We start from the raw sequence: 23,303 nt of genomic DNA on the forward strand, positions 1-23,303 counted from the left end.
TTGGATGATGTATATATTACCCATTATGGTGAGGGTGTATACATATATATATATATATATGCTATATATTATAGTATATTATGTGGAGAGAAGTTATATATATATAGAATGTGTGTGTGTATGTATATATGTATATAATATATATATATATTATATACATAGAAACTATAGAATTGGAGACTTAGGAGGGACACCCTGCTGAAATGACACTCATTTCCTTGGATGGAGAAGTTGCTTGATGTTTCTCAGCCTGAGAGCAGAACTGAGGAGGTAGCATCTAAATTTTACATCAGGTACTCAAAGGTACAGGAAAACTGGAACATATTGGTATCTTCAAGGGGTATAATAACATGAGTTCTGTGAACAATGGGAAAACTGTTAACTAGACTCAGCAGGTGCAATTGCAAGGAACTGGAAACTACTGAAAGCACTATAAGGTGTCATGGATAGGAACAGAAAGCAAATAGGAAAGAGATCTTCTGTTTCTTTCAGTTTTGCCTTACCCCCACCTCCTTCCACAAGGGAGATAATCTCTGAGGAGATATGTGGTTTGTGGTACTCTTCTGTTGTGAAAAAGAAACATATAAACAGTGTTTTTGAAACAAAAAGGGAATGGCTTCTTTCCCAGAACATTCTGTGTTAACCTTTGGCCTGTGATAAGAAGTGATGTTCATTTTTGAGTGTTATTACTAACTGACTTTCAGTGACTCTCACTGAAAAAGAATGATGAAATTTTATATGTACTCAGCAGAAAGAGAGGTGTTTTAAATATTGTCAATACATACCACAAGTGATAAAGGAAAGAAAAGCATGCCCTTTACTTGCTGTCTCTACTCTAGCAGTTACAAAGCTGGCAGAAACAGCCCTGTGGCTACTTCCTTCCTCACTCTGTCCTCGGAATGATTTTTGCTGACTCTGAAAAACTCCAGGTATTAGTAAATTCCTACAGCTACTTCAAAAGCAATAACAGTCCCTGGTAATAATGGCTTCCAGAAACTGCATACATTAGTAGCTTTCATCTCTTCAAAACATTTCCATCTCTAACTGGGCAAATAGCTCAGTCCTAGTCTCAGGATTATTTTTAGAGAGATGTTCACTTTGAGTAATTGGTTGAAAACTCTAGGGAGAGCTATGATACCATAAATCTTTTAAGGACATTACTACAAGCAATTTATCCCAGAATTTTCTAAGGCTTTGTGAAAAAAAATAACAAATAAAATAAAAAGGAAAGCTTAATGCATTGAAGGTGTAGTACAGATAAACTGACATTTTAATTATGATAAGTAGGATACTGAAAAGCAGACAAACCTATTGAAATTATCATTGCATTAAAACTCAAAATTATTACTCCATTATTATTATTAGTTGGGAAGTCATAACCCAAGAAGGAATTCTTTTCAAGCAAATACATTTGGAGTTGTAACTCATTTGGCAATAATGAGTTTTACTATTTCTGCATATACTTATTGGTGGTGTTGCCAATCATTTATTGGCTCTTTTGCTTGATTCAGGTAGAAATTATGAATTGACAAAGTGCAGCTCTGCCAGTGGCCCTGATGGCACTAGATAATGACAGATAAAGCTCCACTATGTCAGTTGACCCAGTTGCTGCTGGTCTCTGCTGTTGCTGGTCTCTGCTGTTGCTGGCCATCACCATTCAACACCAGCATGTGCAGGACGCTGTTGCTCCACCCTGCCTGTCACTATTCTGTCACTGGTCTTTGGCTGCTGATCTCTGCAGCTTTGCAGGGATAAAAGCCTCCAGTGTCTATTGTGGTCTCTTTGAAATCAACTGCTCTGTCCACACTACGCAGGATAACAAGACCTTCGTTCTTGTCTGGAGTGGTGGGGACAGTGGAGAAACACTTGCCTAAGAGCCAAGCTTCACATCTTGTCAGAGCAACCTGAGGAATGGCCATAAGACAACCTAAGGGGTAACAGGAGGATACTGAGACAATAAACAAGTTGTCCCAGTCCATCCTCAAGGGCCCAACCAGGAATGAAGGGAAATGAGAGGGAGCAGCATGACAGCTATGGGCCACACCATGCTGCCTTGTGGCTGGCAAAGGAAAAGATACAGGCACTTCTCGTCTGTCAGTGCAATATCACTGATGAGTTCCAATAGTACCAGCCCAGCTCTAGCCAAGGACTAACTCTCAGAAGTCTTGGATATTTTTCTGGAAAAATATATAAAACAGTTTGAATCTTCCATATGTCTTCTCTGAACACCTCAACTCCACATTCTTTTTGTGTACAAGAAAGTTTTAGGTAAAGAAGTGAGAATAATGCTAAAATTAAAATAAATTTTACAAATATATCTGATGTATAAATATGATCGTATGCATTTGTGTTTGTAGATAATCAGTGTGTGTGTGATACCCTGTAAGCATTTATGCAGCATACTTATTGTAGCTAATATTAACAATATTAATGAATTGTTTTTCAGTATTTGAGTTATTGAATTATGCCCTTTATTCCAGTATCTTCAAATTTGTCTCAAAGACATATATAGTAGCGTGAAAGGTAAAACTGTGAAAATTGAGTCTTCAAATAAGTAGACACATAATCAGGTATTTATCACATAATTCATGAGCATGTAAGACAAGGATTTCAAGTATTGAATAATAAAATTATGAAACACAGATAAGTAGATAAATTTCCTTCATAGGTAAAACATGTAACTTAGCACATTGGAGTTAATTTATTGATTTATTAAGATGAATTTAAATTAAACTTTTTACATTTTGGCCTTTGCTTCTATGAAAAATAGATAATAAAAACAGCATACATCATCCACCTGAAAAGAATTTCAGGGAATATCAAGTATTATTTAAAATCAATGTAAAATTTATTTTGTTTTGTGAGAAAAATACTTCGTAATGCTCTTCTTAGTTTTAATTTTTTTCTAAACAACTATGACTAGAAAATAATTTTGACAGTGATGCCAAAAAATGTTTATGACATTGCAGCTGTCTTTAAATGTAAATACAATGAAGTAAATGTTAGCATTGTGGTACAGTTTTCAATAAATGTGTTTTGATACATTGGTATTCTGTTATTCTTTGTTGCTTATAAAGAACATCAATCAACTTCAATATAAATATATGGCATCTTTGAATTTCAGACATAATTATGTGAGGGAAAGAAGATCCTGTAAAACCCTACCAAGGATGCAGTGTTGCGTGCTTATATTGAGGGCAATTTCTGTCACACCAAGAAATAAATAAATAAAAATATCTGAAAGATGAAATTCACTTTGCTTAAAGTGTTCTGTAGTTATATAAAGTATATAGCTATATTCAGATGATAGGAAATAGTAATATCAATGATGGTATATTACACATCTAGCTTCTTATTCAAATTTTAATTCACATATAGCAAAAAACTATGTATGTGCATTTACATGTTGTACTTGTGTATATTTATATGTATGTTATGTTATGTTTATGTTTATATGTGTGTATAGATCTGTGCAAATATATATAAACATATATGAGAGAGAGAATGAGAGAGAGAGTATTTCATCTCAGAAATGCAGAATTGATTTTCTTTGCTTTTAACTAAGAAAAAAGTTTAGTGAAATAAATCAACCAGTATCTTAATATGCACATCAGGAAATCCCCAATATCAAGATTAATTATATGCTATAGTATGATTCCTTTGGGTTCATATTTGAAATTACTACATTTCAATATTAGAAACATTGGAAAGAAAACTTTACCAAAGTTGAGGAGAGTAGTAAAGAAAGAAGTGACCCAGAAAATAAGACACGCTACTGTGAAATGCTATTAGTTTCTCAGGCATTTAATATCTGTTCAGTAAGAGAAATCACTCCTTGTACATAAATAACTCTTGGATAAACTTTGTACTATAGGCCAGTATAAGGCTGTTCTATTTTTCCTGGCAAATAGTAATCTCTTTCTCCTATAAACAGTATCATAACATAAATTAGTCCAGAAAGGACATTCCCCAATGATTTTGTTTTTGGAAGAGGAGGGAGATTCAAAAATCTAGTCCTGTCTCTGAAGAAATCAGTATTTATTACAGGTATAGATCTAAAATGACCCTCTCCCCAAATCCCATGTGTTTATTGGTGGAACTTCTGGAAAGTGAGTACATCATGGGCATGCTACACTCACACGTGGATTAACCCAATGATGAGTACATAGCTGAATGTGCTGTTGGAAGTTAGGGTCCAGTCAGAAGAGGCAGATCACTGGGAAAAGATCTGAAAGTATCTATTATCCAACATCCTCTCTTCTGTCTTTTCAACTTGGGTGTCATGGGCTGAATAGTTTTCCCTTGTTATGCCATTCCACTATGCCATTTCTTCCTTAGAGCTATGGATAAACCCCATTGAAACTATGAGCCCAATATACCTCCCTCTTTTAAATTTCTAGTGCTGGTTTGTTTTTATTTCCCAATGATGGAAAAGTGAGTAATGGTATGTAATTTGAGGAGTTTTAAATATTTTGAACTAGTTAATGAAGCGAAGGGTGTGTTCCACATTGTCTTTTAATCTCTTTCTACTGAAATTAATATCTATAGGTCATGACACTTATGGAAAGGAGAGCAGTTCCTTTATCTTACTAAGATATTCCCTTCCAATGACAGTTGGATAGCTAAAACTTTCTTTGCAGGAGGTACATAATTGAAAATAAAGTCTGCTTTCTTCTTAATTATTTCTCTCAGTAGCCCAAGTATGGAATGTACAGGGGCTGGTTTTCCTGTTCAAACAGCATACCTTGCTGTGAGAGGCTCAAACCAAGAAGGATGTAGATGTTTACCTTTGAACACATCTTAGGTTTGCTTGATTTGCAAGGCTATGTTAAGAAATGAGTCTATATATAATTAAATGCCACTTCTCAAGTCGTTATATAACAATAAAGACACTCAATTTCACCTGTATTTTTGAAAATGTTTTGTAACTGCACTATAATTTCCATTTTGAAAAGATTAAATCAGTAAGAAATAACAAAAGTAAGCTATATTTCTCATAAATGCAAAGGAACTATTTGAATCTAGACGACACTAAACTAAATGCTTTTTAGACATATTGTTTAGTTTTATAATCTTACATTTCTGCCAGAAGTATAAATGAAACCTGAAAGGACGAGACTGGTAGAAAGGTAGAAATGAAAATGTGTGTTCAGATGGGTGGACCTTACATTCTTCAGAAGTACTAAAGCAGATGGTGAAGTCTGGGACACCTATGTGAATACTACACCTAAAGAACACCTATGTGAATACTATCTATGCCTGTACCTGGAAATGTGGTGGTAACAAAGGAGGTAAAAGTGAGGCAGACCATAAAGAGTGCTTTTACCAAGTACTAACAGATGGTGTTAAAAAATGAAATTAAATTTTTTGCAGTACTGGCCATTGAATCCAGGGCCTTTGCATTGAGCTACATCACCAGCCCTTTTCATCATTATAATTTTATTTTGGGATGAGGTCTCACTATGTCTGTAAGTTGCCCTGGCTGGGCTTTAATGTAGGATATTCTTGTCTCAGTGCTAAGTTTACAGGAGTGTGCTATCACACCCACCCCGAAAAGTAATCTGAAACGATAATAAACACATAGTGTTTAACAGTCAATGAAAAATCATATTTTCTAATTTCTGAGGTGCTTAATAAATGACAAAAACAAAAAGGGAAAGTTTTCTATAACTTATATAAAGTTATATCATTGCAATTTTTCAAAAACTGAATTTGATGTTGGAGGGACAATATTGTCTAAGACATCTGTCAAAATGTGTTTGTCAAATTACATATTAAATACAGCAGATCAAGTCTGAACTTCATTTCTATTAGTGTCAAAAATAATGAGATAATTTTGTTTGATTTTGTCAGTGGGTCAGCTGTGTTATAAAGAATAATACCTATCATAGGTAACATAGCAAATCTTATGCTTTAAATTGAGATTTTCAAGCATCTTATCAATTTCATTGACAGATGACAAATTACTTTCCTCTCAATTTTTCTAAACCTGATCTGGTGTATGCAGTTATTTGTTATCATTGAAACAAACTGCCTAATATTTTATTAGTGTGCAGCTGCTCTCCTAAACATCTATTTATAAGGTGTTTACTGAACTTTTGGACAATTTTTATAAATTATCAGAACTAATCTTTCTCTGACTAGTTTGTTTTCACTTTTTACTAAACATAATTGGAAATTGGTATCTAAGTGTTTAGATAACACTTATTTTAGCTGTGTTCTTTGGAACATTTGTTATGAGCCAAATGTTGTGCAAAATGCTCCACATAATTTGTATTTTTTTTTTTAATTTCTTGTGGTGGTGTGAAACACACCTGGGGCTTTTAAAGGGCTAGGCAAATGATTTACCATTAACTTGCAACTCCATAACCTATAAAATTTCTTACATTATATGTTATATGTAGTTAGGTACTTGTTTATATGTGACATCATGTTGCCTTTTCAAATATATATCTCTGTATTAATTATTTTACATATGTGTACCTTATAAGCATCAAAATATTGAATTAATATATTGAAGTTTTTATGAAAAAAGTGTTTTTCATAACTTCAGAATCAATATTTCACATTTTTCTAATTATTATCTCCATTTATTAGTATTCTCTGTTTTTGAATTTAATACCAATTGAATAATCATATATATGGATTCTTTGTTTAACATACAGACTATGAGATTCATTCATATTTTGTAGATCAATAGTTCATTTTATGAATGTTGGAAAGAATGAAATTTATTACTCATGTTCATATTGAAGAGTATTTGGACTATTTCCACTTTGGTGTATTATAAATAAAGTTCCAATGGACGTTGTTTTGATGGATATACCCTACTTCCTTCTACATGTCTATATTCTGTGAAATGTAATTGGTGTCTCTTAGGGGAGGCATGTTTTTAAAACTAGAAGATACTGCCAAAATTTTTCAAAATATTTGAAACAAGTAAAAATGCTTTCCATCAATACATAGGAATAGAGTTGATCAATACGTTTGATGAGCCTTATTTATTATCAGTCTACAAACATTATTTTGATTTTTTCAGTAAATGTGTAACAGAATTAGTGTAATCCATGTTTTTTGTTTTGTTTTGATTTTTGTACCGGGGATAGAGCTTGGGACCTTGAGCTTGCGAGGGGGGTGCCAGAACCACTGAGCTAAATCCCTGGACCCTATAATCCATGTTTTGTAGATAGAAACTGATGCTCTAAGATATGAGAGCAGCTAATTTGTACAACTGAGATTTGAATTTAGTTTAGTTAAAACAAAGCAGTGAAACATTATGCTGTAACATTTTTGCTTATCTCAAAGCAAAATCAAGTTCTGAAGAGTAAAAATACAATCACTATAAAGTCTCAAAAATCATCAAAATCTTTATTAATTGGATACTTTACTTCCTTTTTATTTTAAATTAGTGTTTGCAGTACAAAATTGTTATATTTATTTTGGGGAATTCATACTTACATATTAAGATGCCTTGATCATTTTTGATGCCTCTATCCCTTTCCACTTTAGCTCCCCACTCTGACTAACCACAAACACATAAAATTATTTCATTATCTCCTGATAACAAGAAAGTTTAAGAATGTTGCTATTTTAGTAGCTACTTATGTAATAACAGGGAAGACTTTCTTATTGGACAGATTTCTTTCTATTGCGGAACAAGGGATCAAACCAAGGACCTCATGCATTCTAAGAAAATATTTTATAATCAGCTTATCTTCCAGTCCTTGGACAGATTGGTAAAAGTGTGTATATTTAAAAATCAGTGTTTATATCATCTAAAATGACATTTTTCAATCCTAAATCCCAAGTAGTCAAAAGTAGATAAGTATTCCACTTGTCATAATTTAACCTTCAAAAAATTAAATTGCAAAATGAAGACAAATTACTGCTGAATTTGGAAAATAGTAATACAATTATTTCTTTTTTGATGAATTAAGTTTATTAGTACATTTTATGTATATGTAATGATCACATTCAGCATAAGGAATTTGTACCTCTACGTGATATATCTTGATTCTGGTTTTTTACCATCCCTCTACCCTCCCTTCAGACCCTCTTCCTCTCCTCATTTACAAAAGTTTTTTTTCCATATTTTCCTTCTTTTATTATTTTTAAAATTTCTTTACAAGAAACTGGCTAATTCAGTCAAATTATGTAATCATTTTTTAGACAGTATTGGTGTTCTTTTGTTTTCTCACATGCTTATTATGTGGCTATGCACCCTCAGAAGGAAATCTTTTTCAGAACAATTCACTGGTTTTGCAAGCAATTCTTTGACAACTAATTTACTACTGGTATTTGATAAATCATGAAAGATATGTTTTGGCACATAGATGGGTAACAGGATTTTATCCATGCTCATAAATTCACCCATAATCATGACATGGTTATGAATATTGGAAGTAACAGTGTCTCTCCAATTGTTATTTTTGTTATTAAAAAACTATCCACACCTTAACAACATTTGATAGGAGAAATCCATACCCAGCAATAATTAGAAATACTTACCTCATGTGAATAACCATTTTTTCTATTAGGAATATTGATTACAATGAAGTTTCCATTGAACATTTCATAGAACTCTTCCTAAATTAAATATTGCAAATTTGAGCCAACTTGAAGGTACTTCAGAAAGCACATGGTTGGATGTAATATGATATGAAAAAAAATCAAGAGGAATGGAGATACTGAAACAAGGAGTGTTGTTTTATTATTATTTAAGAAAAAGAGGGAATAGTAAACACTACTAAATCTTTTAAGTAGAAATATGAACAATAAATGAACTTAACTTTATTAAAACATGCTACAAAACTTTGAAAATGGTCTCATAATGGCTAATATAATTGAGAAAAACATCATTTCAGATTAGATGTGCAAAATGGAAAAATGTTTATAGGCTAATTAAGCATATTAATACAAATAGTTTCTTGATTCTAGTAGAGATGTACTAAGGATATATGTATATTCATATTCTATATATTCACTGTAGTTATGTTATTTTCTGTGTCTTTAACATCATAATTTTGCTTCTCTTAAACAAAGGTTTTGAAATTTGGTGTTAGAAAAAGTAACTGATAATCAAAAGGGAAATATACTAAAACATATTAAAAAACAAAATAAATTTTATAACAATGTTTTCTGCATTCATTTGCTGCAACATATTTCTTTTTTAAATAAAAAAGTATGAAGAATCTATGGAAACACATTAATTATAGTGGCAATAAGTATTAACTGTACCCTAGACATTATCAAAAAGTGTACAATGTAGATTGTCACTTCTCAGAAACACCATGTCACTACTGTTCACACTACAAGTATAAGACTTAGCCTTTATTATTTTGTGGCCATCATACACAAAATGAGCAAATTATGTTGAAAGTTTATGTCCCCAATTCAGTCAGTTTTCAGCTTCTCCAGGGCTACTACCCAGACCCAGCTATTAGCACTGACTGCCTGGACCTTTTCCCAGATCATCCCATTTCTCCTCTGGCCCAACTAGATGGGCTACCAAGAGCAGACTTCTCTTTTTATCTCCTTGAAATAATGGAGGGGCACATATGCTGTCTGTTAAACATTGACGGGAGGTACTCTACTTTTGGATGGAATCAAGAAAAGAGAAATGTAATGTAACTGTTAAAGTAAGGATGCTGCTCTTATTCATTTGTATCTTTAAAGCTAACAGTGCAAAGTAAGGATAAACCAAAACAATTCTGACTTGTTTAGGTGTAACAATTAATATTAATATTTTGTTTAAAAATGAAAAATATGCGGGAAAGGCTAGACAGACTGATAAGAGAAAGGTAGAGATAATAACTGTATCTGACTAGGACAAGCAGAATGTTTGAACATTCCAGATATAATGATATTATACTTCATTATAACTTATTGAATGTTTATAGCACTTTATTTTAAAAGAAACATTTTAGACATAGGTAGATAGATATAGATAGAATGATTGATTTCAAGAATATTTCTAGGACTTTTCTTAGGTTATTTATTGCATCATTGATAATTTACAATGTATATCAAGATTCAAAAACATCTACAGTAAATTTATTTCACTATATAATCTTTTTGGGGTTTTTTTTTCTTTGGTATCGGGGATCGAACTTGGGTCCTTGCGCTTGCAAGTCAGACAGCAAAACCACTGAGCTAAATCCCCCAGCCCTTCACTATATAATCTTAATTATTGCAACATCATTTTTCCTTCAAACAACTGAGAATATTTCCAAACTGAACCATTCATATTGATAAATGTTATAATCTAAAACACATAATATTAAAAATTGGGTTCTAATACTAATTCTATACAATAATAGATTTTTGCCATTGTATAAGTGACATGTATTCCATAATCACCTGTCTTGTCTATACCATAATCTCAAAAAATATACCATATCTATACCTCATACTGTATCTGAGCATCAGGGAAATCTGTGGACATGCAGCGGTGAGAAGGAACCCACTTATGGAACATTCACGGGTCTGCTGGACATTTCCATAAGGGCCACAAGGTTTGTACTTGTCCCACTTGGATCTGCTTTATCATTAGGTGTCACTGAATGATTTAACTTGACTGAACACGGATCACTTCTAAAAAATGAAAAATAAATTATATCCTTCCTTCCAATAAAACCCTACAGTTTTTACCCTGTCTTCTCTCTACATTCTGTTGCTTATATATTAAAGTAGTAGCAGTAGCAGCAGAAGTAATCATATCATTTAACACTCACATAATGTTTGTTTTTTAATAGATACCATTTTAGGTGATTCACATGTACCAACTCATTTACTTCTGGCATGAAATAGAGTATGTATTACTGATCTGTTCATGGATAAGGAGAGTAAGGACGGAGAGGTTAAATGACCTTCTGAAGTTTACAGCTATCAGTACCAGAGCCAAAATTGAACTCCAGGAAGACTGACTGTAGAGTTTGTGCTATGAAACTTTATTATATGCAAACTTTATGATATGCTCTGTGTATGCATAAGCATGTATGTTCATGAATGTGTGCATACACATGTGTATGCCCATACATGTGTGTGTTTAGGTGTTAAAAAGAAAGGGTGTGTCTCATTTTTAGAAAAAGAGAGGTAGAATGTAAGGGTAATTTCACTCTTTGAAGACAGATTTAATTTTTAAAATTAATTTTTTTGGTGTTCTTTGAGTTTTGTATTGCTTTCAAATATCTAAAAATAAGATACCTCACATGGAACAATGGCTAATTTTCGAATATATTTCCTTGAAAATAATATACATATGAAATAACCTCTAGCTGAAAAAGCATTTGCAGCTCATAATGCAGAAAAGCTTCTGTTAAGCATTATTAAATTCTCTATTACTTAAATTTTCTCCATTACTAAATTATCTTTCAGTGTTTTCTGCAACATAAAAATCCCTTCATATCAAAACTCAGGACACTATTCTTAGTCACCAAAGAACTCAGAGGAAGGGCGATCTATCCAAGAAAGTGAGATCATAGAGAGTTAAATCTCACTTTGTAGGATATGTAGTATATTTCAGAGAAAACTATATTCCAAAACTTTCTTTATAAGACTTCTCTAAAATGTGTGAGGCTCCTATTTGCATGTGTTTACTAAAAACTATTTTTGTTCATAAGAGACTTCAAGGAAATATTCATGATCAAAAGTTACAAAATCAGTTTTAAACAAATTTCATTAGACTTTAAATAATTTAACATGACATAATATAAAAATAGGTATAATGTCATGTATTCATTCATATACAGAATAATATTTGGATAGGTCTAGGGTTTGCATATCCTAGCCTTTTACTTTAGCATACAAAATTCTTAACTGTAGGTACTCTCAGATAAATCAATAAAGTAAAAATAGTTCTTAAAGCTATTAGATGAAAAAAGTTACCGATAAGGATCCTGTAAACATAGATTTACACAATCTAGTATAATGATATTTCAAATTACTGCTTTTGTCCTAATGAGAAAACTTAGACTTACAAGGTTGCATTATCATATAGAATTATGTTTTAACAAATTATACTCGCAATTTAAATGAAACTTAGTACAGTACTTTGGAAAAGCCATTTGTTTAATAAGTATTTGGTTAACCTGATATTGTCAAGTAGAATCCTAAACACCACCAAAAAATGTAAAGTACTCCTTTCAAACTTGTTATTAGAAAAGAAAACAATTCTATTTTATGAAATTCCTACTACTATTTTTCTGTTTTGTTTTGTAAATATATTTTGGAAAGTTTGTTTTATCACTTACCTCAATCTCAAAGTCAATAGCTAGAAAGAAACTTCAGTGTAAAGCTCTTACAAGCTATCTTTCCAGATTGTTGTAAACATTTGGAATTATAAAAAAAGAGAAACTTTTAAATATGCTTGTCAAAACTAAATGAATGATAAATCATTCAATGTTAGACTTTATTTGTGCCCCTCACATGATTTTTTCTTGTCTTATTCTTTCCACTGGAAATGGTCTTTCCCTGAATTTCCTCTCTTCACACATTTCACACCCCAACTTCAACTACATGAACCTTTCCAGAACCACTCTGCTTTGTGAAATCATCTAAAGCTTCGTTCCTGACCTGAGTTTCTACACTATAATCGTGAACTGATCTCATCAAAACTAGTATCCTCAAAAGTTTTTAAATACTTTCTCTACATTTATTTTCTTCTGAGTGTGTTACCCTGCTGGAGGTTAACTAGTGTGACAACCAAGCTACTTTTGTTCCACACAGACAGAAATAAACCTGGAACAAATGAGTACCATGTAGGTGTGAGTTAAAAACATTTCACACATTTTAATAAGTGCCTGGAGAGGTGGAGAGAGTGTCTTCTCAGCACAATAAGATAGTGTGAAAAATTTGTCTAATATGCCCATTGGTCTATGATACACTTAATCTATACATTTTAGTTCAGTTTTAGATTTCTGAAGAATTTTGATTGGCAGTATTTGATTCACCTGGTAGCACTTTCACACATAAATTCTAAGCCAAAAGATACCTTCTAAACTAAAAATAAATATTTGTATTTGTTCATTTATTTTTTGGTTGCAACATAAGCCTAAGGCTTCATGCATGCTAGGCAAGTGTTTACCGCTGATCTACACACTTAGTCTTAGCAAAAATGTTTTTAAAAATATATTTCATCTTATGACACTCAAGGATAACTTTATTTTTTTAGTTTTTTTAACATTTTTTTACTCTTTATGCTTTTGGTTTCTCATAAGAAAAACTGATATTTAAGCTTCTGTTTCTGATTTCTTTTGCTTAAAATTAGAAAACAAAGAGAAAGATCTTTTTCAAATGGGAAGGACCAAGAGATGGATGGAGGAGAAAGGGCAGAGAGAGGAAAGAGACATGCAAAGAATTAAGATGTATTAAATGCATGTACCAACTTCCCATGATGAATGCCATAGTTATGTACTACAAACATGGACTAATGAAAATAAAAATTTGAAATAAAAAAGTAGCAAAGCTAATCATTAAAAAGAATAACTTTCAATAATGTTTCATTAACATGAATTTGAGATCCAAATTTATTTTAGAGTAAAGATATACTTTGGTCTGTTAAAGTAGATGTTCTGGTTATCATGAGAGATTGAGATGTATACTACAAAGTATGAAATAGAAAATATTTAAAATATAAATAATTCATATTTAGACCAACCAATATTTACTTTACATCAAAATCAATTTCATATGATTTAAACATATTGTTATAATTTTAATAAAATAAATTCAAGAAGTTAACATCAAATACTTATAGTAGAAAAGAAATTTTTAATTAAGAGAAGATAAAAAGCAGAATAATATATTTTAATTTATAAATGTTTAATATGTATATCAAAATTCTGTAAGATGGCATTTTAACATAGAATGAGGAAACACATTTGAGAGTATTTATTCCCTATTTGTTATATCTAAGCTATAAAAATGTTATAAAGTAGAAAAATCAATAGATAAATTGACAAAATTAAAATGTTTATGATAAGCTCATTAAAGCCTTCAACTACAGAGGCATCTATGAAATACCAATTAAGCAATATCATATATTTTCACCTATGAGGTTATCTGTGAGAATAACTTAATCAGTGAAATTTCCAGAAAAATGAGTGGGCTTGTAAACTACAACAATTTTTTAATAAAGATATTGGCACACAGTCTCTATGACTCCTTCCCTTTTAAATACACATAGACTCCCACACATATAATATTTTTAACACAGAAGCAAATTTGATACCAATTTTGTCACCTCCATATATGTGATTCAAAAGAGTCCATTAAGTCTTTCCTGGGGCATTGATGATTTAAATAAAATAATTCAGTGTGTCACACTGAGGTACAGAACAATATTCAGAAGGTCGCCAGGAATCCTAATGTTTTGTTGTTGATTAGAAACCACAAAGCAAAAACAATTGCCTGCAGAATTAATACATTTTTCAGCATTAGTTACATATAGTGATAAGGCTATCCTATGTGAAAAGCTTGGCCTGAAATCTGAAAGAATGTGCGCAGCCAGTGATCTCTGCAATGTGATTCACATGACTTTTGTTAAATTTGCATAAGATAAATATTTTCTGTAGATCTTTACATTTAAAAGGCTTTTAGTACTTGTGGAAGCTATTTCTTTCTGGGTTTTTTTTTTCCTTTTTATTTATTTTTGTCCCAGTACTGAGGATCAAACTCAGGAACTTGCTCTTGCCAGGCAGGCACAGCGCTGCTGAGCTATATCGCCAGCCCTGTGAGGCTATTTCTTACTCTCGAAAAATCACGTTTGCTAATTAATACGTTGTCAAGTAGAGACACTCTAAAAAGCACATCTTCTAATAGATACACATATTTAAATCATGTCCTTGTTTTAACACGTGTAGGTTCATATCTCTCCTTTTCACACCTGTGATTTTTTTACATTCTAATGACATCATAAATATTCTATAGGACATAATTTAAAAAGTAGTGTGTTCAATGTTAGTCCTCTCAACAGGAAAAAGTAATGACTAGATACATACTTTCAACTGTGTCGAAAATAATTCCATGGAGTTACTGTAGCATGCTTGAGTATTAGAAGACCTTTTAGCTTTCAAACTGGTATTATAATGATTTATAATATCCAAATGCTCTGAAGTGGCCATTCACTGAACATCTTGTTACACAAAATAGTTCCAAGGCTTTCTGGAAAGTCATATATTAATCTCTTTGGCCAGGGATAAAACTTCAGCTGTTTCCACAATTTTATTCCTTATATTTTACTAAGTTAAAACTACATTTAAAAATCAGAGACTAGGGATTCATTTCCATGTTTTTGTGCTTCAACTTGAAAGGAAATCCCACAATATTTTGATTAGATGAGTACTTAAGTTTAATAAATGTCAGTGATAAGTAATTGCAGTGTCTAAGTATTCCTTTTCACAAAAAAGGTATTTTTTGTTAGTCAAAATTCCCTACAGTGTTAACATTTGTTTCTGAAATAAAATTTGTTATTCTAATTGGCAATATATATTCTATATTATGTATGTTCTGAGAGTAAGTCAGCTTTCTAAGAAAAGCAGTGCAATATTTTAGTATTTTGAAAATCTCTAGATTTATTTGAAAATAGTCACCAATTTTATCCCTTCCATGGAAGATAAGCATAACCTTTCATTGTTTTTAAAGAATTTAAAATACAGTATCCAAAATATTATTCAAATTATTTAATCGATTCAAGAAAGTTTCATATTGCTTAACTTCTATGTTTATATTACTTACTACTTTCTGATGAGCTCTATAGCAGAAATTACTATCATGTGGCACATATAACCATTATTCAGAGTTTCACATCTTGAAACGTTCTTCACATGTCATTATTTCCCCTGTGTTCAATTTTTTTTACACAGAAATCTACTACCAAATAACAATGCTGCATTCCTTAATTGAAGCCAGTATATACTTCTAATCTAAAATTCACTCCTCTTGAAACAAAGATCTGCAAGCCATATTAGAAATTATAGGATCCAACATGATAATTTTATAAATGAATACATTAGATGGAGGTTAAGCAAAAAACTTAGTCCAACACCAAAAAGGAGCATGGTCTTGTTCTCTCTCTCTCTGTCTCTGTCTGTCTGTCTGTGTCTCTCTTTCTCTCTCTCTTTGTCTCTCTCTGTTTCTGTCTCTGTCTCTGTCTCTGTCTCTCTCTCTCTCATGGTTCTCTGTCATATCATTGTGATTTCCTTTACTATAGCATATAGTAGACAGTTATTTTGTTAGGATAGTCATTAGACTCATGGGAAGAACAATAAAATAATAAAAGTGTCAGGCACAGGAAATACATTTTTTTATTCATTAAGTTAATTGGTACATTTTAGCTATACAATATGATGACATTTGTCATTGGGGATTTGTACTTTTACATAATATATGTTGGTTCTTATTTTTTTCTTGGTTCTTATTTCATTCCGCTGTCATCCTTTCAAACCCCTCCACCCCTACATATGTACAGAGACTTTGTTTCTTTTTTTCCCTTTTCTCATATTTATTTTCTTCCCTTCTTTCCTTTCCCCTACTCCTCCCACTTCCCATTCCCCTTTGGACCTTTTATTCCTATTTCACATTATCTATTCTCACACCAGAGAAACTATTCGGTATTGGTACATGTGTGTACTATTTATTTCACTTAAAAGTATGGCCTCAATGTGAATCCATTTAGCTATAAATGTCTCTAGTTTCTCATTCTTTATGGCTCAGTAGTGCTGCATTTTATAAAACAAAACCACACAACTTCTTTATCCAGCTTCCAATTGATGGGCAAATGGGCTGTTTCCAAGTTTTAGCTATTATGAACATGGGTGCAAATGTATCACTGGGGTATGACTCTTTTAATTCTTTTGGGAAGGTATCCAGCAGGGTCAAATGGGACCTCTAATTCTATTTCTTTGAGGTATCTCCATACTAATTTCCACAGTGGTTGCACCATTCTGCACTCCCTCCACAATGAAGAAGGGTTCCTTTCTCCCTACAACCCTACCAGCAGTTATTATTCGTTGATTTCTTGATAGTAGCCATTTTTTCTGGAGTGAGGTGGAATCTCAGTGTTGCAACTCTTGAATTTGCATCTCTCATTTGCATCTCTCAAATGACTGGTGATGTGGAACATTTTTTTATATGCTTATTTTCTGTTTCTACTTCTTTGTCTGAGAAATGTCTGTTCATTTCAGATACCCATTTTTGGATTGGGCCTTTAAATTTGAGAAGTCTGTTTTTTTTAAGTTCTTTATATATTCTGAAGATTCCAAAAACCAAACAGAACAAAATCCTACAAGCAGTTATAGAAAAGAAACAAATCACAAAGGAAAGCCCATCACAATCAAGCAGACTTCTCAACACAAGCACTCAAGTGAAGAAGAGCCTGGAGTGCAGTGTTTCAAGGCCTAAAAGAAAACAACATCCAACCCAGATTGATGTACCCTGCAAAACTATCATTCAAAATCCATGGAGAAATCAGATACTTTCATGACAAAAACACCTGAGGAATTTGATGAATACTGAACCAGCATGCCAAAAAATTTTGAACAATATCCTAGGAAAGGACAATAAGGGTTACAACCCCGTGAAGCCCAGAAAAATGAATCCATCAGGCAAGACAAGAAATTAAATGCAAAGGGGAAGAATCCAACAAGAGGAAAAGGTCATGACAAGGATAAGTCAATACATATCAGTTACAACCATCAATGTTAATGGTCCAATTCACCAATCAAAAGAAACAGACTGGCAGAATGGGTCAAGAAGCAAGATCCAACAATATGGTACATACATTTTGAACATAAAAATGTTGGATGAAAAATATTAGAAAAATAAGTAGTGAATTTTAACTTTGAAGTATCATAGTGTATAAAATACATTTGTACCTTTGTCCAAGTTAGTGAAATAATTGCTTTTAAATGTATAGACAATAGGAAAGCTATAAAAGAGGGTACTGGAGGAAGAGAGAAATTATCAAAAGGATTTTGATAAGTCACCCCATTTTCACTTATGTGTGAGAAATAAGGCTGGAGGAATTTAGGCTGAAGATGCTAATTTGCATGGGTTTAGCATTTTTTAGATATTAAATTCTACACAATTGGTTTTATACAATCGTGATATTTACCATATGTAGAAACAAGAGGGAATTTAAGTGAAGAAGACTGATGATTCTCTAAGGTAGGGAAGAAAAATGAGAGAGACAGAGAAAAGAAGCAACCAGAAATGTGGAAGACAAACCAGAACGGATGTGTCTTGGTATCCAAAAATATAAACATTAAGAGAGAAAAAACATGCTTTCTACCAGTGTACCCTGTATATCTGCCTGCTACTGGAAATCCCTTGCTTTTACTTCTAAGGATGCTCTACTTTCTTTCTCCTTTTCATAAAAAGGAAGAAATTGTTATAATATTTTCTCATCAGTCCTCAGCTATAACTTTTAGAAAACACTGAAATCCAGTCTAAATTAAATATCACTTGCCGCATGATAAAACATCAAGTTGTCCTCTACCCTTCCCTTACTGTCAGGAATGCCTGTGTCCTTACCACCTTCTCTCCTCTTCCTCCCTAAACCTCCCTCCCTTCCATCATCTGCCCTCCCTCCCTCCATTCCTCCATTTCTCCCTCCATCCTTCCTGCCTTTCTTCCTTCCATGAATTTAATTAAACAACTGTTTATGAAATTTTACTCCTGTGTAATTTCATGTCTATTACAAAGTAATGGTTATCCATTAATGGCCGATTACATATTTTCATGGAGAACAGTTAATCTAAGTATTATTTAAATCATATAAATTGGATATCCTTAGCATTTTTAGAATTAAATTAATGATACTAAACTCTTCATTTCACACCTTCATGTTTGTTTTAATAAAATTAATCTCTGATAATTGGCTATCAATTATGCACATGCATACTCCCATTCCAAAATTTTAAAAACAAGATACAACATAAATTCATATTTTTTATCAATTTACAGTTCTTTCATATTTAACTGAGGCTTCATTATTTAAAATATTTCTGGTGATTGGAATTTTGAAATATTTTGAAAATTTGAAAAATTTTGAAATATTTCTGGAGATTAAAATTTACTTCTATGAAATGTGAATTATTTTACTATGATAAACCAACAGCCAACATAATACTAAATCATTGAAAACTAAAAACTTTCTCTCTAAAATCACGAACAAGACAAGGGTGGCCACTATTACCATTGCTGTTCAATATAGTTCTGCATACATTAGCTAGAACAATTAGACAAGAGAAAGAAATAAGAATATGGCTAGGAAAGGAAGAATTTAAAGTATCATTATTTGCTGATGACATGATAATCTACATGGAAAACCCCCAAAATTCTGCCAAGACTCTTAGAATTAATAAGAAAATTGGGTAGTATAACAGGATACAAAGTTAGCACTCAAAAATCAGTAGCATTCCTGTAAACAACAAACTCAGAAAGAGAAATTAGGGAAATCATTCCTTTTACAATAGCAACAAGAAAAATGAAATACTTATTAGTCAATATAACAAAAGAAATGAAAGACCTATACATTGGAAGGCACAGTACTCTAAAAAAAAAAAAAAAAGGAGATAGAAGAGGATATCACAATGGGAACATATTCCCTATATGGGATAGGCAGAGCCAATATAGTGAAAATGGCCATTTTTCAAAACCTAGTATGCAGATTTAAAGCAAACCCAATCAAAATACCAATAACATACCTCACAGAACTAGAGAAAACAATCATAAAATTCATATGTAATCAGAAGAGATCTAGAATAGCAAAGCAATTCTGATAACAAGGGAAAAAAAGAGGGCATCACAATCCCCAATTTAAAAGAATACTACAAAACTACCATGATAAGAAGCAGGTTGGCTCTGGCAAAAACAAAACAAAACAAAAAGAGATCCAAGGATCAATGCAGCAGAAGAGAAAATACAGAAACAACGCTAATCACATTCTGCTATCTTATTTTTGACAAAGGGACCAAACACCTTAACTGGAAGAAAAGTAGCCTCTTTAGTAATTGGTGCTGGGAAAACTGGCTTTCCACATGTTGAAAATTGAAACTAGGCACATATCTCTCATGATGTTCTAAACTAAAATTGAAATGCATCAAGGATCTAAAAATAAAAACAGAAACACTTAATCTGCTGAAATATAGAATAGGTAAAATTCTTGAAGACATAGGTATAGGCAAGGATTTTATTAAAAATGATTGCACAGGAACTATTACAAAGAGTCAACAACTGGGCCGGGGATTTAGCTCAGTGGTTTCGCTGCCTGCTGGGCAAGCGCAGGGATCTGAGTTCAATCCCAGGCACCGAAAAAAAAAGAATCAACAACTGGGATCGTGTCAAATTAAAAAGCTTTTGTGCGGAGAAAGAAACCACCAAACAGAGTGATGAGACAACCCACAGAATGGGGAAAAAATTACCAGCTACTCCTTAGACAAAGGACTAACATCTAGAATACATAAAGAACTCAAAAAATCAGACCCCCCCATTGCAATTTAAAGACTCAGTCCAAAAATAGACATTTCTCATGTTAAGAAATGCAAACAGCTAATATATGAAAAATGCTCAACATCACTGATCATTCAAGAAATGCAAATTAAAGCAACACTGAGATTTCATCTCTCTCCAGAAAGAATGGATATAATCAAGAAATTAACCAATAACAAATGCTGGTGGTGCTGTGGGGGAAAAGGAACACTCATTCATTATTGGTGAGAGTGTAAACTGGTGCAACCACTGTGGAAATTAGTATGGACTTTTCATAAAAAAACTGTAACTAGAGGTTTCATTTGACTCAGATGTCTTCCAGAAAGAGTTAAGAAGCATCATACCACAGTGATATATGCATGCCCATGTTTATAGCAGCACATTTTACAATAGCTAAATCTTGGAATAGCTCATATCCCTATGAAAAAAATGCATGGGAAAAGAAAATGTGACATTGATATACAGTGGAGTACTATTCTGCCACAAAGAATAAACTTGAGTCATTTGTAGGGAAATTGTTACACTTCAAGAACATAATCTTAAGTGAAATAAATCAGACACACAAGTTTAAATATTGCATGATTTCTCTTGTGTGAGAAATCCAAAAGATAAATAAGGAGCATAACAGAGGATACATGTTGTGAAGTAGAACATGTTCAAATAGGAAAGGGAACAAAGGGGAGGACAAAGAAGGGAAAAAAGGAAAAGGAAACTTAAAAAGTGAAAAGAAAAATTAAAACAGTGTTGTTTTTTTTAAAATAGAGAAGGGAGAAAAGGTTGAAAGGAGGGAAGGAGAATGGGGAAAAAAAGAAAAATTAAGATTATATTATGTACAAGTACAAATTCCCTATGGTGAAAGTGAATGATATGCATGGCAAATTTGTACCAATAAAGTTTAAAAATTTAAAGAAACAAATTTCAAATCAATTCAGTACTCGGGTATCTGTATGCAGCAGCACATTTAATGATTCCATTAAAAAGCTTAAAGGCTGTTAAATATTGTATCTTCTTGGTTAAACAGTATATTACTGTGCAGTAGTTATTAATCATGAATAATATTTTATAAATCTAACAATATTTGCAAAGTGATTTAGTACAAGCTTGGATATGTTAGGTAAAATTACTAAATGCATTGTGGAAATTATGTATTTTAAATTAGAAAAACGTTTCCTGTTATTATATATATATATATATATATATATATATATATAATATTAAAGCAATTCAGACCAGTTAGAACTTGTGTTTATTTTTTTGTACTACAAAGAACTTCAAAGGGTACTGTTGAATTATCATTCGTTACTATAGCTTTTAAATTTTAATGTTCACACTAAGAAAAATACTTCATTATATTGGTACTAATTCAAACATATAACATTCTACCACCAATTATTTGATACTGTACAAACTATTTATTGAAGTGCATATATAATCACTGATTTATCATTCTTCAAATCTTGGTAAGAGAAAAGTTTTTTAAAAGTAAGATTTTAAGTATTTTAAGTAATTATTTGGTCTTTAGAGCTATATCAACAAATTATGAGCACAATCACATGATTTTTTTTAACCAAATCCCAGTTTATGCTGAAATTTTAGTTTTTAAAAAATGTCTTCTGTGCCCTGACCTAGAGTCATTAAATGTTCTAATTATTAGATTATAAATTTCCCACAATTAGAATATTAAATGTGTAATTACTGCATTACTATGAAACCATGTTGGGAAATTCCATTGTATTACCAATACACCCAAAACACAGTGCAATGTATGTTGTTTAGAATGGGATAGATTCAGAATTATTAAGAAATATACAGAAATTTTAGGGGAAATTCTACCTGTATCTGATCTTTGAAACTAACTTAAACATTGACGTCCAGTCAGGAGGTCACTGTAGTACATTCTCTTATCATGATCACTGTTGCTTAAGCCAATTGAAAAATCCAAATTTATTCAGTTCTTTGAATAAGAATGCTCCATGTAAGGAATTTAGAAACTGATCAGTCGAGTCTTGATTTTTATATATAAATGTTCAAGACTTTACTGAGGGAACACAGTGGGTTGAAAATAGCCTTGTTTGGGTATAAAAACTTTTGAAGATTCTATCAATTTTCATCCATAATTTGGCTGAAAATGTTCTAATAAGTTCATAGATTGTTTTAAACTTAAATTTTATTCTGAAATAATTATTGGAAATATACATTTTTAAAAATTTTGAATACTATCTTACATATTTTTAATTTAAGTAATAATTATTCTAAAAAGTAGAATAAAAATATTTTCTATACATTACTTAATTTTATTTTATGTGGAGAGTTTTGTACATTTATAAAAGTCTTTTCAAAATTTCAGTTATATCTTCTAGATTTTTACAAATACTTTATTCTTTCTCATGATGTTATTTCATATAAATCATTTTAAGAATATTTAAAATAATATTTTTTCTAGTTGCATCTGCTTATTCACTAGATTACAAGTATGATTCTAAGAAACAAACTACATTTTTTTCCTTAATTAAGTATGTTTTTTAACCTAATATTTACACATGTTCTCAAAGGAACATTTATAGATGTTTGAAAAACATAATTATTTCTACTCAATGCTTTATCTATTTCCTGATATGTATATAGAGTATTTGAATAACTAAGGCATCCTCTTTTGATGAGGATGATCAAAACCTACTAGAAATTATAGTGATATCTGAAATATCTTAAGATTTTGCACTACATTTTCATAAAAATATTTATTTCCTTTAAGACAAAGCATAGGTATAAAAAATTATGACACTGAAGTAATAATGGTTTATAATATAATTCTC

The 23,303-nt window shown here is 31.7% G+C and overlaps 1 protein-coding gene across 1 annotated transcript in view; it reads left to right on the forward strand.

The window, feature by feature from the left end:
* Positions 1–23,303, forward strand: part of Pcdh15 (protocadherin related 15) — a 1,622,160-nt gene that overhangs the window by 385,677 nt on the left and 1,213,180 nt on the right. The gene's annotated exons all lie outside the window — the stretch shown is intronic.

Source organism: Heterocephalus glaber, unplaced genomic scaffold (genome assembly GCF_053883595.1).
Source record: "Heterocephalus glaber isolate CG9 unplaced genomic scaffold, H.glaber_assembly_v1.0 deba00001497, whole genome shotgun sequence".
NCBI lineage: Eukaryota > Metazoa > Chordata > Mammalia > Rodentia > Bathyergidae > Heterocephalus > Heterocephalus glaber.